Raw genomic sequence first — 7616 nt, 5'->3', positions numbered from 1 at the left:
GAATAACTTTAGTGAGAAATTCAATGTGGCTTGGATAATGTTTTCGTACATACTTTTATAATGTTAAAAAGATCTAATTATCAATTCTTCCAAAAATAAATTGGTTTTGTCTCAACTTGTTAGTATCTTTTTAATATGTTCAACCTTATTTTTTACACATAGATATAGCCGAATTAGTACTTAACACACTCCTCACTACTTAGATTCTAAGAGCGAACCGGAATATGATTTGAAAATTCTTTTTCTCTTGAAAAATTATTAAGAAATTTGAGTTATTCATTAAAAAAAAGTGATGGAGTAGTTTTTTTTTCTTTAATTTGTATGGGTGGTTCAAGCATAAATGTGTGCACGATATATAAGAAATTTGGTTTCTATTTTAAAAATATTTGTTCTTATCATTTTTTGCTGTTTATATACAAACTTAGGTTTCATTTTGAATTGTCTATTGGTATCCAGTAAGTAATGGGTTAGAAATTTTCTCATGAAGAGGTTAATAGTAAGCATATATCATATGACCAGTCTAACCAGGACAAAGCAAAATAGGAGAAAGTTGACGGAGAGTATATGGATGAGGACAACACAAATGTGGAACCATTGTTTGATGATCACGACTTTGATGAAGGATATAATATTGATTCACTCGAAAATATTGGGATGATTAAATTTTGGAACATCAGAGACGAAGACGTATGTCACTTTCACTTTTCTGATATCGACATTGCATTTGAGTTCTACAATAGATATGCAAGAAGAAGAGGCTTTAGTGCTTGAAAGAACATGACTAGGAAGAGTCATGCGGGCGTACTTAAGTTGAAAAACTTTGTGCCATTGTGAAGGATTTAGACCACAAAATAATTATGATATTGGAAACTGTAAGAAGAAACTCACGTCAGAGACAAGGTGTGGCTGCAGTACAATTATGGAGATTCATTTAGATGTACCTGGTGGTCATTAGTTTATTTCTTATTTTTCTAATGAGCACAATCATCCGCTTCTGGATCTTTGGATGACTGGATTGCTTTGTGGGCATAGATTCATGTCCGAGGCTGATATTGGCCCATGATTAACATGAAAAAGGATAGAATTAGTGTTGGACAGATATATCGGGCATTAGCAAATCAGGCAGGTGGCTATGAGTATCTCTCTTTCATGCAAAGGGGCATGTATAATAAAATAGCAAAGCAGAAGCGCCAGTTACCGGGTGATGCATATGCATCTTTGAAGTATTTAGAAGATCAAGCAACTAATAACCCTTCTCTATATTTTAATCATCACATGGAGATCGATGGTACTTTGTATAATTTATTCTGGTACGATGGTCTCAGTAGGGCAGGTTACTCATTATTTGGTGATGTACTTGCTTTTGATGCTACCTATAAGAGGAATAAATATGTCTCCATTGGTGGTATTTTCTTGTGTCAATCATCACAACTAAATAATTATTTTTGCTGCTGCTTTAATTTGCGATGAGGAAAAAGACACATATAGGTGGTTGTTACAGTAATTGAAGGTGGCAATGAATGGAAAGCACCTGTTTCAGTTATCACGGATAGTGACCCATCAATGAAGTTTTCCATTGAAAAAGAGTTTTTTAATGCACATCATAGGTTATGAGCATGGCATCTGATTTGCAATGCAACAATTAATATTGGCAAGCCCCAATTCACCTCCATGTTTAAAAAGTGTATACTAGGCGACTATAAAATTGATGTATTTCATCAAAAGTTGTTTGAAATGATTGAAGGATTTAGTGTCGAAAAAAGAATTGGATCCTAAATATGTATAAGAAGAGACATTCGTGTGCAACTGCACATATAAGAGAAAAGTTTTTTCTTGATTTTTGGACTACTTCTCGGTGCGAGGGATTAAACTCGATCATTGCAAAGTATGTTAATTCAAGGTATAATTTGGTTGATTTCATTCAACAATTAATTGATGTGTTGACCATATTCAGTGGAAAGAGGTCTAGGCTGACCTCGCATCCGTGAATGAGAAATCCAAAATGCAAACGTGTTTTGAACAATTAGAAAGAAGTGATGCTAATGTTTATACCCTATCTATATTTTATTTGTTCCAACCAATCCTTTCATGAGTTGCATCATTGAAGGTCATAAATATGAGACAAACTGGTTCTTATGTGATTTACTTTGTCGGTTTAGACCGAATGCCAAATGAGATGTAGCGTGTATTTTTTTGTGACATTGAGATGGAATTAATTGTTCATGTATGAGAATAGAGTCATTTGGCATACCTTGTAAACATATAGTTTGCGTGTTGGTGCATGAAGATATAGATAAGTTGCTAAGGTCATTAGTCTTGCCTAGGTGGACCAAGACTGCCAAAGTAAGTTTGCAAAATGCAAATGGATTTAGGTGGGATTCTTTGATGCTGAGTTAATATGGTTGTTTGATAGATTGATTTAGACAACTAGCTAATATTTCTTACCAAGATAACGAGAGATTTAATTTTACACGGGAAATGGCTGAGTTTGTTGAAACAATTTAAGGAGAAAAATGCTACACAAAAAGAGTTGCTAATGATGTAGATAGTATAAGAGCTGTGTGCAAGTAAATGCTTCTGGAGGTGGACTTGCAACCAATGATATGGAACATGGTATGCCAAGGGATCTAAGATTATGTAGAACAAAATGGAGTGCTACACAGTTTAATAAAAGAAAAATCGATGTGGTGAGTGTGGCATGGAGGGCCACAATCAAACAACATGTCATGTTCATCGAGACATTGATCGGTTAGAAAGCCATAGAATTTACATATTTAAGGATGATTTGGATGATTAGGTGAACATCGAAGATGATGAAGTTGTAAGTAATATGTGAATGAGTTACGACAATATTTTAATTGCTTCTTTATAGCTAGTATGAATGATATTATTTTACTTATATTGAAGGCATATGATGAGAATGCTTCATATAGTAGCAATGAAGTTATTGATGTATGATATAGTTAAGAGTATACCGTTGTGGACTCCTTTTGTTGAGTAATTATGTTTATACTTACTACAAATACAAGTATGTTGGTCTCAAAGAGAAAAAAAATGTTATTTTTAATCCTTTAATTTCACCTTTTTTAAATGTTACAATGAAATTTACTTTATCCTTTTTCAGGCGGAAGGAAAATTTGATATTTTGACATGCCATTATAACACCATTTAGATAGATATTCCTTTGAACATTTTAATTGGCTTGCCCAGATTTTGTTTACACCATCTTTATAAATGCATTAGCTTTTGTGTTCTCCACCATGCATTGTTACCATCATCATCTCATGTGTCATCAATTCTCCAAATCACTAGCTCATGTTATATATATCTAAAGTGATTCAATGTTTTTCGATACAGGGTGATTCATTATTTTGTTTTTATATGTAACAATTTAGAAGTCGAGGTATATAGTTTTGATGTTGCTGCTGGTTTGTTTAGATATTCTCACTTTGATAATCTGTGGAAATTAATACCAACTGCACTTGACTTTGAAAAAATTTGGATTTTTGTTTATTAAACTCTTATGGGTTATTTATGAGTTTTTTATGTTGGAAAAAGAAGGTTGTGAAGTGAATGACTGAACTGTAATAATCTTTTTAACTTTTCAAACCCTTTTTCTTTCATTCATTTTCTTCTGATACTCTTACCCTTTTAATCTTCAATTTGTCTTGCATTAAAATATCTCTACAATGGTATTTAATTTTTCAAGGTGCATGCATCAACTTGGTTCCTTAACCGGGTTATGCCTTGATTTCATATGCCTTGATCGAGAATGTGAATGTCAACAGTTTTTTGGAGCTTTTTCTATTAAAAAATAAAATAAAATTATTTTTCATTACGAGTAAGCACTTATATATATTGAATATTTTATGTTTTTATTTTAATAAAAAAGAGCTCAACATAAAACATAAAGAAAAAAATAGAGTAAATTACCTTTAGAGGAACTACAGGAGTAAGTACATGTTGTAAATCCATCCATTACATAACCTATACAGTTGAATCATTGCTGTGCGGCAAAATCTCATGTCATATAACACAAGGCATTCGAAAGCAATATATATATGTTTTAATAACTACTTATTTGTGCACTTAGAAATACCCATTGCCCTACGGACATCCCAACCCTCAAAACTCACTCTTTTTTATATATCACATTCTACATACTTCTTCGAAAATACTATTTCAGAAAGACTCACTCACTATAATAAAAATATTGTGCTTTATTATTCAAAGTAAACATAATACTTTTTTGTATGTATAGTAGGTAAACTTACTATATTTCTAATTAGAAGTTTGTGTAATTCATCGTCCTCAACCTTACAATGAGAATCTAAATGGTAAAGTATTTTGTCAGGAATGCTCATTACCATTAGATACTAGTGATCTTCATTATCTTTGATTGGGACGTATATTTTTATAACAAATAGAATAATGTAATATGTTTTACTACAAATCTGAGTACTTTTTTATAGTATAATAAAAATATGCAAATAAATACTAAAAACTTACAAATTAAATGTCACAAGTTGGTGGCATATAATGTGCATATTTTTCTTGTAAGACATGATCCTCCATAAACAGCGACACATCATCCTAAATATGTTTGAGTAAATTGGTTATATATTTTACTTGAGTTAAAATGAGATAATCAAGACTTTGACTTACCGCGAATGATGGTGGAAGGGACCAAACATTCTTTAATTTGCTCATGCTAATATTTGATGTTATCTTTAATGCCATCAGCTTTATTATCGGTTCAGACACTTGATTCTCAGGTACTAGACAAAACAGATCTCCTCTGGTGGTAGTTGTGTCATGAATATGAGCCAAATCCTCTCTAACGCAAAGCCACCATTTTAGACACAAGGATAACTAAAATTAAAAATAAAAGATAGTAAAAAAAAATCTTTACGTTATATCATTATTGGCACTAAAGATGTACATAGCCATGTTGACTAAGTCCTCACTCAACATCATCTTTTGTGGTGGTTAGAATTTACAATTAAGATTCTTCACACAACAAAGAAGTTATCCACAATATACATATTTGAATACATACTAACAAATGTGTAACTATATGAAATACCTTTAGGATAGAAGTTGACTTGAATGCCATTTTTTGCTTTTTTGCAGAGCTTGTTTTATTTGTTAACCGTGCATTATCTTTGTTGAAAGTTAACGACCCTTTGCCTACCCTAGTTTTCTCCATCTTGCTTGATAATTGAACTTTGTGCTCAATTTTTGGCATTTAGCAGGCTATGTAATAGCATACGCTTTAAATGCCATATTTTGAATAGATGGTGGATTATTGGCTCATATCAATTTACCCTTTTGTCTTACAAACTTACTCAAATGTTCTTGCATAGTTTTATGAGTTATGCTATTTGCTTGAAAACTCAATCTTGACTTTGGATTCGACTTTTCTTTTCCAATGACGCATGTTTGCATCCCTCTGCAGATTGATGGTGGCATATTGTCCATAATCTCAACATCTTTATTCTCATAGGATAAATCAATAAACACACAAGTCTCAGACTTTACTTGCAATGGACAAGAATTATTCTTTGTTACATTACCAAAAGAGTTATTTTTCATCGCATATACATCTGCATGATCGGATTTTTCGTGATGCTTGTAAAATTTGAGAGATTAGTAAATAATTAGCAAATAAATTAGTTATTAATCTAGAAAATTAAAAAATAGAATCTTATATTTTAATATGGTAGAATTAATTAAAATATGAATTTAGACACTAATTTTAAAGTTTTTGGCGCAAAAACGGGCCAACGAGCCAAACCGGTTGGACCGGGTCGAAACTGGGACCAAGGCCCATTATATAAAAGGATGATTTCAGCCTCCTTCCCCTTCCAACAACACATTTCACACTGCAAAGAAATGGGAGAAGTAAGAACCCTAACTTTATTTCCAATTCAATCTTCAAATTCATGTAACTTTCAATCTGGAGCTTCGATTGTCGCTCTGTTTGCAGCCACGCGACCGCAGCATTAAGCTCTACAAACCCCAGTACTCAATTAGGTAAGAAAGCCACTTTTCAGTTTCAATTTTCTCCTCCCCTAATTTTGAAAATTTGCATGTTGTGAGGTATTGAGATCTTTGAATTTTGATGTTATAGGATCCAATTAGCTTAAGGAATTAGCGGGTTTTTGTTAGCTTGAGACACGGTAAAGGTAAGAAATCCCCCAAAACCTAGTAAATCCCTTGAGTATATATGTTGGGAATTGATGTTTGGTATATAAATGTGATAATATATGTTAGGTAGTGTATATGTGAGATTGGAACTCATTTGAAGAGATTAGAAGCTTGTTTGAGCCTTGGGTGCTGAGATTTCGGTATTAGAGGCTTGTGACCTCGTCAATTTGGGTGCTTTTGGCTTAGGAGAGAAACCAGCCAAGGTATAGTTTTGGTTTCTGATGAGCGGATATTTTATACGCTTTTTGGCATCATTTTCATATAGTTTTCATTATGTTTTGTTTAAGTTTTATTATATTTTCATAGGTTTTAGTGAAAAATTCATGTTTTTGGATTCTACTTTAAGTTTGTGTGTTTTTATATGATTTCAGGTAAATTCTGGCTGAAATTGAGGAGTTTTGGTAAAGTTTGATTCAGAGGCAAGGAAAACGTAGCAGATGTTGTCAGATTCCGACCTCCGTGTATTCAAATGAGCATTTCTGGAGCTACAGAGGTCCAAATAATGCACTCTTAACGGCGTTTGAGAGCTAACTTCCAGAGATTTCTAGCAATATATAATTGTTTACACTTTTCTTCGAAGGAGCCTGCCCATTCTGGGCGTTGAACGCCAAGGAGTTACCCCCTTTTTGGTGTTCAACGCCCCAAAGGGACCTAAGCCAGCGTTGAACGCCACATTCCATCCCATTCCTGGCGTTGAACGCCACCAAGAAGCACAAGGCAGCGCCAATCCCCCCATAATGGGCGTTCAACGCCCATTCCTCAAATTGGATGCGAAGCTCAGCCCAAGCACTGAACCTAAGTAGGCCCAAGAGTGGATTTTCGCACCTCTGATCTATTCTATCATATTTTTGTACTCCTTAGTTACTAGGTCATTATATGTAGGAGGAGATCACCCATGTTTAGGATCTTCTTCCACCACTTTATTTTCGAATACTATTGCTTTCTGTACAGTATGAGCAACTGAACCTCCTAGGTTAAGGTTAGGAGCTCTGCTGATTCTCATGGATTAATAATATTACTCTTTCTATTTCAATCTATCTTTGATTCCATTCTAAGATGTATCTTCATTCTTCAACCAAATAAAACCAGGTGGAACGAGAGTATGACCCATTTTCTACATGGATTCTTGCGAGTCCTTTGCAGGATAGCTTTGAACCACAAGCTTGATTATACATCTCTTAGACGGCTAATCCACGGCTTTGTTGGGGACATGGAAACATCTGTTCAGCCGAGTGATGAGCGGGTAATTTATACGCTTTTTGGCAGTGTTTTTACATAGTTTTTAGTATGATTTAGTTAGTTTTTAGTATATTTTTATTAGTTTTTAAATGAAATTCACATTTCTGGACTTTACTATGAGTTTGTGTATTTTTCTGTGATTTCAGGTAATTTCTGGCTGAAATTGA

The sequence above is a fragment of the Arachis ipaensis genome, chromosome B05 (assembly GCF_000816755.2).
Source record: "Arachis ipaensis cultivar K30076 chromosome B05, Araip1.1, whole genome shotgun sequence".
Lineage (NCBI taxonomy): Eukaryota > Viridiplantae > Streptophyta > Magnoliopsida > Fabales > Fabaceae > Arachis > Arachis ipaensis.
This window is presented reverse-complemented; position numbering follows the sequence as displayed.